At 46.6% G+C, this 8,990-nt stretch overlaps 1 protein-coding gene and 1 long non-coding RNA gene across 2 annotated transcripts in view; one reads left to right on the forward strand and one right to left on the reverse strand.

Moving 5' to 3' along the window:
* Positions 1-8,990, reverse strand: part of LOC135099487 (protein lin-54 homolog) — a 63,689-nt gene that overhangs the window by 17,764 nt on the left and 36,935 nt on the right. The gene's annotated exons all lie outside the window — the stretch shown is intronic.
* Positions 3,511-4,432, forward strand: LOC135099489 (uncharacterized). Its single transcript, XR_010268011.1, has 2 exons — positions 3,511-3,792; positions 4,140-4,432. It is a non-coding gene; the product is annotated as an uncharacterized LOC135099489 (long non-coding RNA).

Consider the following 8,990-nt stretch of genomic DNA (forward strand, 5'->3'; position numbering starts at 1 on the left):
TAAGCTATCAGGACAAGTAAATAACAACACCGCCGTGTGCGGCGGCCATCATGTGAGCAATGCACGTATTTTCGTGACCACCTGCTGCCTTGGCAGAGACAGAGCGAGAGAGAGGGAATCACGTTTTTTACATGCCAGTTTTCCTTTGTTTCTTCTTCGCATATTTTATTATTCGCATATTTATTACCAAATTACTCGAGAATGAGCCTTATTGGAAGCTAAGGGAAAATAAACTGAATGATCGAAGTATGGGAACATTAATATAGTTACTTGAAAATGTACCTTATGGAAAGTATAGGAAAATTAACCGTATGATCGAAGTAGGGGAAAATAAATAAAGCTACCCGAAAAACAACCTTATTGAAAGTTATAGGAAAATAAACCGTAAGATCGAAGTATTGGAAAATAAACCTTATAGCAAAGGAAGTGGGAGCAAAACGTCTCTCTCTCTCCTTCAATTAGAGAGAGAGAGAGAGAGAGAGAGAGAGAGAGAGAGAGAGAGAGAGAGAGAGAGAGAGCGAGAGAGAGAGAGAGAGAGAGAGAGCGCATACCTTGATTTATGCCTCGTTAGTCAGGTGATTTGATGCATCTCTATTCTGTCCACCTCCCTAATCTCCATCTCTCTCTCTCTCTCTCTCTCTCTCTCTCTCTCTCTCTCTCTCTCTCTCTCTCTCTCTCTCTCTTAGTGTTGGGGTAAAGTTAAAAGCAAAGACGGCAGGCGGCATCCCTCTTCATCTCCCTCACCTGATTAATGCTAATTGGACCTTAACTTAAACTCGCGGCCAGGTGTACTCTGACCAAGAGATAAGCTCACTACTCAAAAAAAATCCTCCCCACCTTCTCCTCCTCCTCCTCCTCCTCCTCCCCACGCCCCTCCCCTCACTCATTACCATCCTTCAGCGGCCTGGAATGCGCGCACCTAAATCAGCGTGAGTGGACATCGGTGGGCTGCGGGGAAAGTTGCTAGAGGCTTGCTGCAGGAGGGCGGAAGGGATGAGGGGCGCGGGGTAGTGGTGAGAAAGAAAGGAGTGTAGGCATGATGAGTTTGCTTGGAAAATTGTGAAAAGAAAGAAAGGAATACGGATAATGAAATATTAGTTAAAACAAAAATAGAAAAAAAATGAATAAAAAGGTACAAGGATGAAAAATAACGAAATCTGAAAAAAAAGGAAGCAAATGTGGAAAAATGGAATAGCACTGTGAGTGAAGCATGACAGTGATTCCCCGCGTGGTAATTCGCATTAATTAGTGGAAGGTGTTACACAATTCTGTCTAAAACACGTCTGCTTGAAAAAAATACATATTCTCTCTCTCTCTCTCTCTCTCTCTCTCTCTCTCTCTCTCTCTCTCTCTCTCTCTCTCTCTCTCTCTCTCCTGCGTGGCCAGATAAGCTGTAGCCAGTATCACTTTACTAAAACACTTGTTACGCAGCCTGGAATGTTCAGGAGCTCATCACGAGGCAACACAACTAGCGAGGCAAGGAGAGAGGCAAGGACGGACAGACGGACGGACAGACGAACGGAGGGAGGGAGGGAGGGAGGGAGGGAGTCTGGTGTGTAATAGGGTGATGTACTATTCATGCCTAGATGCTCGGGGACTGCTCCTGCTGTTGCCGTGAAATTCTCCGCCACACCAATATTATTACCCCAATATGACCCCCTTCAATTATGTTGTTGTTGTTATTGTTGTTGTTCTCTCTCTGTGTGTGTGTGTGTGTGTGTGTGTGTGTGTGTGTGTGTGTGTGTGTGTGTGTGTGTGTGTGTGTGTGTGTGTGTGTGTGTGTGTGTGTGTGTGTTTCATAACAATTTGACATGGCAGGATGCAAAACTTTTCTCAGTAATGAGCGTGTTCACATCCTTCTTCCCGCCACGAAAAAAATAGAACACCTAAGACGCCACGGCAGTGAGAGAGAGAGAGAGAGAGAGAGAGAGAGAGAGAGAGAGAGAGAGAGAGAGAGAGAGAGAGAGAGAGAGAGAGAGACAGAGAGAGAGAGAGAGAGAGAACACTTCTACGTTCTCATGTCGTCATGTTGCACAAGTTATTCAAGAGTGGCATTCACTAATTCACCAGCACGACCTGTCAGTACACCGAGCACACGCTTCCTGGAAAATGCTGCAAATCCTTCCCATGATACTACGTGTTTATGAAAAGCAATGCTTCTCATCAGCAGCAGCCCCTTGCTTTCAGATTCATGGGGTGAGTTTGCATTAACTGCTTCTCCCGAGCGGACGTGTTTCCATTACTTCATATCTAACTCAAGCAGTCTCCACCAATATGTTAACACTTTGCCTAATTTGTGGTTCATGTTCCTTCATTACTTTCATCGAGCAACTGTCGCCACACAGTGAAATGCTCTCGTCGTTAAATGCAAGGTTTTCATTACATTTCACATTATTCTAACCTTTAACAGAGAGAGAGAGAGAGAGAGAGAGAGAGAGAGAGAGAGAAAGAGAGAGAGAATGATGAAGCGAACAGCCTTGTCTTGGGCCTGTTCAACACTGGCTCGTGGCTGGCTGGCTGTGTTGTGTGATCCGTGTATGTGTTAGCGGGTCTGGCGCGACACGTTTCGCTTATATACTAGTTTATAGCCGTGCCTGTGCCTGCAGGAGGTCCACACCACACGCCGTGTTCGTTTGTATATGAAACTGTTTTTACGAGTACATCAAAGAGCCGCACGTCTCATTAAGTGTTTTTACAGCGGACCGCTTGCAAGGGAGGATTGCTTGTTTAAAGCAAGTAATTTAATTAAAGATTCATGTTATACCTTCACTGTTTTAATTAAATCATGGTCATAAGAGTTGAGGGTAATGAGCAGCATGCACGTGGCTCTTTGTGTGACGCTCGGTGAGACATGCAACACTGTCTGTCGGTCTGTCTGTCTGTCGGTAGTGGGAGTTAACACGATACTTGGGAACACTGCGCCGACTCCTCAAGCAGTCAAGCCCAAAGTGAAACACGGGATTCATTGTCCGAAGCACCGACGACACGAGATGGCAACCCAAACACATATACACACACACACACGTGGTAATGGCTCTCCCGCCCACCTCATCTCAGTAAATGTTAGTTGGCAGTTTTCCACATTAAAAGGCCGCAATTTTCCTTAAGTAAAGTCGTCTTGGTCTCGTTCGGAGTAAATTACCATCATCACAGTAGTTTTTACTTTTTTTTTTTTCATCCAACACACTCAGACTTCCCCACACGTCATATTGGCAATTCTCTCCTTCCCCCACCATTCTCTCTCTCTCTCTCTCTCTCTCTCTCTCTCTCTCTCTCTCTCTCTCTCTCTCTCTCTATCGGCAACCACAACGTGCATACCTTCCCCCCTCTCCTCACCTCAGACTCGTTGACTCTGATAACTAACGTGCTTAATTTCCCATTGGTTTGTACCGGAACTCCGCCAGTCCCTACGCACCACAGATAACTCTGCTAACGCCTGTCAGCCTCCAGTGATCCCCCCTCACAAACTTTTCTGGACCCTGACCGGAGGAGGTAATGAGTGCTGTTCTGTCTGCCTGCCTGGCCGTGAATAGGCTGCTGAGCTGCCCGCTAGGTATCCTTACAGACCTCAGACCTTGCCGTATTGCTCGAAATTAAACCAAGTATTGCTAGTCAATTCAGACGGGTCGCAATTACTATGGACTCGCGGAAGACCAAAGCTTTTCTGCTCGAATCAAGGTCTTACCGAAGGCGATGAAAAATCTCCAGCGGACCCAAGTGAAGGCGAGCAGACGAAGTGGCGGGCAGGAGTGGTGGGTCAGTGGCTTCTTACCTTGACCTCCGTGAACACAGGTGACGGCACACTTACCTGCAAAGAAAAGGGATTATCAGCATGGTTGTTATATTCTACCTGAGTACAGCCTTACTGTATTTTTTTTTTATGTGTGCATATTTGTTACATTAAGAGTGTCGAGCTGATGATGAGCCAGCTTTGACTTAAATAAAGCGTAGAAATTGCAGTGAAAGGAATATGAAAAGTAACAAGTTAGACTACGGAAAGTAACAAATAAAGATCAAGGAACGTTTGTCCGCCATCTTCCTTTCCATCATCACATCCACCCTTTCAAAAAATAGCATTATAAAAGCCATACTATAACTTTTTTCCTCCCGTCAAATAAAGTCGCCATTTCCTATTTCAGTGGAGAGCCTGTGAGCTGCAAACACCACAACTTCACGGCGCCTTTGTCCCCCCTCGCCTGGCTGGTTGTCTTGCATCTCTCCGACACTCCAATTCGTGACTCAGCCTCCACTCGTCCGTGAATCCCCGATGCACCCTCACCACCACTACCTTTATCATCACCGCCCCTTCAATAGATTGGCTTCTGAGGGCAGCTCCATTGTCCCTAACCCCTCTCTGTCCGGATTACGTTGCGTCTATTTTTGTTTGTAATGATTTATTTCTATGTGTTTGTTCTGTCATTGTCTTCCTTCACACACACATACACACTCTCTCTCTCTCTCTCTCTCTCTCTCTCTCTCTCTCTCTCTCTCTCTCTCTCTCTCTCTCTCTGTATATATATATATATATATATATATATATATATATATATATATATATATATATATATATATATATATATATATATATATATATATATATATGCCTCCACTCCCTCAATCCCTCCCTTTTCCTCGCAGCCAAAAGGTCAATGGCATCAAGGCAAATCTAATCTTCATGTTTTGAGTTGCGGAACCTTTCAAAACCATTACTGGTGAGGCAGAGAGAGAGAGAGAGAGAGAGAGAGAGAGAGAGAGAGAGAGAGAGAGAGAGAGAGAGAGAGAATGTGACAGGAAACAAAAAAGTAAATAAAAAAATGAATAAATAAAAAGATATATTAATTTTAGGTCCACTTCTGTAAACATGGCGGGGCACGACACCTGAGGCGGCGTGCTAAATGGTATATATTCTGACATTTGTTTTGTCCATTTGTTTCTGTCTCATTAGGCCGCTAATGACACGCCGGTACTGAGGAGGAGGGGCGGGAGAGGGTGCGGGAGCTCAGGGAGAGAGGGGAAGGAAGGGAGGGAGGTTCACTTATTACGCTCAACACATAGCCATTAAGAGTTTCATTTGCAATCGGCAGGATAAAGAAAATAGGTACAGGTTATAGCAAATCACGGAGGCCGAGGCGGGGGTGTGTGGGTGCAGGTGGGTGGCGGACGAGGCGGGGTGGGGATGTGCGGGTGGAGGTGGGTGGCGAGGTGAGGCGGAGATGTGCGGCTGCAGGTGGGCGGCAGAGAGAGAGAGAGAGAGAGAGAGAGAGAGAGAGAGAGAGAGAGAGAGAGAGAGAGAGAGAGACTATAACTGAGATGCAGGAAACTTCTAAATGAAAAACAACAAGTTCTGTCGCCTTTACTAATAAGAATGTATCCTCTCTCTCTCTCTCTCTCTCTCTCTCTCTCTCTCTCTCTCTCTCTCTCTCTCTCTCTCTCTCTCTCTATCTATCTCTCTTCGTGGCGGTCAGAGAGAGCTGGCTGGCACTACAATAGGCTTTGGTTGAAATGTTCCAGTTATACTCTCTAACTGCACTTAAATAACTAACTTTTCCAATATGGCAACACGTGATTGCCCAGAACACTCCCTCAACCCTCCCCCTCTTTCCTTCCCGAGTGACGGCAGGCGGAGGCACGGGCGGTGAGACGTGATGAGAGGAGTAGTGGCAGTGATGGGCGGGCCTGGTGATGTATGGAATAATGCGTGGTGTTGACAAAGAATGGGGTGAGAGGTGAGCGATGGTGGTGAATACGCGTCTAACTCAAGGACAAAACAAACAAGTACACACAACACCAAACAAACAAGAAATGCAACCAAGCCTCGGGTCTCCTTTACCAGCGAACAATTGCTGCATTTCACAAGGCAACACAACAAGGGGACATTTAACAAGCACTTAGGAATAACGAGTCACATGCAGCCTCTCACCTGCTAACCTACCTATTTGCTATTTTTCTACTGGTATTCTGTCCTTTTCTTTGTTACTCTTCCTCCTTCACTTTTATGTTCCCTCTCACGCCGCCTCCTGCTGCCTGATCAGCCTCGTGTGGGTGCCGCTCATACCCCTTCCTGTCCTCGCCGCCTTTACTCTGCTCTCCTCCACTATATTACTTTCCTCTTCCTCTCTCACAACTTCCTCTCTGGCCATGTCCTTTTACCTTCCTTATTTACTTCATCCCTGTCATCTCATATCCCTACTTTTCCTCTCTCCTTTCTTCCTTCGCGGCTCAGTTTTACGCTACACACATTTCTTTCCTCCCTGCTCACTACAAACCTGCTGACACTTTCACTCTTATCACAGCACGGCGGTCTTTCCTTCCTGCTTTCCTGCGTGACTCCTTTTATGTTCGCTTTTATTCCTACTTTCACACTCTTGTCTCTCCTTCCCTCCTTTACTTGCCTTTCCCTGCCTCGCTGCGGTCGCCATCAACGCTCCCTCAAGGCTCTGCCGCGGGAAACCTTAGCCCTGCCATCCCTCTTCCCCTCCGTCACTCTCAACACACTCCGCCTTCCTCTCTAAACACACTCACCTCGCCTCTCACACTTGTGCATGTCGCCTTCGCTCATCACCGCCACTCCCTCACTCACTGTCTTCCTCACCTCACGCTAGTCCCTCTCTTCCTCCTCCTCCTTCTCCTCTTCCTCTTCTTCCTTCCCTACTGCTCATAAAAGTTGCCCTTCTTTCTTTACGACCCCTCGGACAAATCTTTTATTTCTGCAGCTTCATAACCACTTTCCGTCACATTCTCTCTCTCTCTCTCTCTCTCTCTCTCTCTCTCTCTCTCTCTCTCTCTCTCTCTCTCTCTCTCTCTCTCCGTCTGTCTGTCATTTTTTTTTCTGATAGACACTCCAAGTTTCCTCTTTCCATTTCCAGCTGTCTCCAGCATCTATTTCCTTCAAAAATTCTTCCCTTTCTTCGTGGCATGGAATCTTTCAAGCTCACCAGAGTTTCCTTAAAGTTTCCCAGGTTGGTTTCCTTCAACACTTCCCGCCACAAGACAAAAATACGGATCTTCAAATTCTCAAGGATATTTCGCAGCCAAAGTTACGCATTCCCTGAGAAAAAGTTGTCCTCTACTTCACAGCATCTTTTTCTTCTTTTCTGTCCCTTTCCTTTGACGATGAGACTCACTCCACACCTCACCACCATCGTCACACCGCCAAGATCGTTCACCACACCACCAGCAGCATTCGCTACACCGCAAGGAGCTTTACACTAATAATCACCACCACTGACCTCAACACGCCAGCCGCCACGAAGCCTTGTTGCACTAACCACGCCACCACCGCACTGTTAGCCACGCCTCCACGGACCTTTCAAGTCTTCAGCACATAACACGCATCATCGAACACTTCGCCGTACAAGCTCCATCAGAATTTAACTCTGTCTGCCATCTTCATATTCAGGTTCTCTATTTTACAGCTACGCGCGCATAGGAAGAAGCCTCCGCCGTCCTCCCCCGCCACTCCTGCCGCTCCTGCCACGCCCTGCCTTCATTATCTCTTGCAATGGAAGCTTCATGCTCTTATTTTAACTTAAGAAGAGACACTGTCATATTCGATGCAAACTCCTTCTCCTGCCTCTTACTCCTCCTCCTCCTCCTCCTCCTCCTCCTCCTCCTCCTCCTCCTCCTCCTCCCCCACGGGTAGCCCGGCAGGGACGTGCACACACCCGGCCTGACATCCAGCTATGAATACCACAAGACCTGCTTTGCATATTTCCCGTGACGATGCAGGAAGGCCCACCCCACACCCACGCCCCACGGAATGGAGAGGCCCGCCCCACGCACCCAGGGGATAGGAAGGCCCACCCCACGCCCACCCCAGGGGAGGGACACCTCATGTTTACGTTTTGTGAGTGATATGTTTGGACTGCACAAACCTTCTTTTTGTTACGCCCCGCTGCCTTAAAACGTTCACGAAGGATGGAAGGTTACATCGCACTGGCAGCACAACGTGGGACAATTGGTGACACAGCTAGAACAGATCTTATTATATATTATAACTTAGTATGTTTTTCTATATATAAATTAAATATCAAAACAATGACAACTCCATCAATAAAAGGAAAATAATAATATGTTGCCGAAAATGTTTTTTTCCTCGTCTTTTCCTTTCCGTACCTCCTCCTCCTCTTCCATACCCCTCATACTCTAAATCCCCCCTCCACCACCCCCTACTCCGCATAGGAGTCTAGGAAAACACCTGGAAAACCCTAGAAATTATGCTAAATACTGACAGGGAGAGACAGAAAATTGTTACCTTCGGCTTAACTGTGCGAGGCTCGGGGGGACTGGGCACCAAGGATACTGTGTGTGTGTGTGTGTGTGTGTGTGTGTGTGTGTGTGAGGCAAAACGACAGAAATGCTGGTTGGATGGGTGATTGGTCTCAGGTCCTACTTAACCTCACACAGACGCCACGAAAGGATGAGTGGGCGGGATATCCATCATGACGACATCTAGTCTCGCTGCCAGTGCCTGTACTCGTAAATTTTAGCAAAGTTTACATTGGCTCTATTATGAAGATATGAGACCAAATCATATTTTTGCCAATTAGCTCGGGGTATCAAACATTCACTGCCAAAACAGCATCCTCATCCGACGCTCTCTTAAGATTTTATTTGCGAAAAAGGACAGGACACGGCACCTCAAACCTTTGGTAACATACTAAAACCAGAATGATGAGACATTTCTGCCAGTTATGATATCTTATAGTGATAGTTATGATATCTTATATCTGGACTTTAGTAAAGCATTCGACAAGGTGCCCCATCAAAGGCTCCTGAGAAAGGTTAGGGCGCACGGGATAGATGGGAAGGTGTTAGGTTGGATAGGGTCATGGCTTGGTAACAGGCGACAGAGAGTGCTAATAAACGGCTCGAAATCCGAGTGGGGTCATGTCATTAGTGGGGTGCCACAGGGATCAGTATTAGGGCCATCATTATTTCTAATATATATCAATGACTTGGATAGTGGAATTAATAGCGATGTTAGTAAA

The sequence above is a fragment of the Scylla paramamosain genome, unplaced genomic scaffold (genome assembly GCF_035594125.1).
Source record: "Scylla paramamosain isolate STU-SP2022 unplaced genomic scaffold, ASM3559412v1 Contig134, whole genome shotgun sequence".
In the NCBI taxonomy this organism is placed as follows: Eukaryota; Metazoa; Arthropoda; class Malacostraca; order Decapoda; family Portunidae; genus Scylla; species Scylla paramamosain.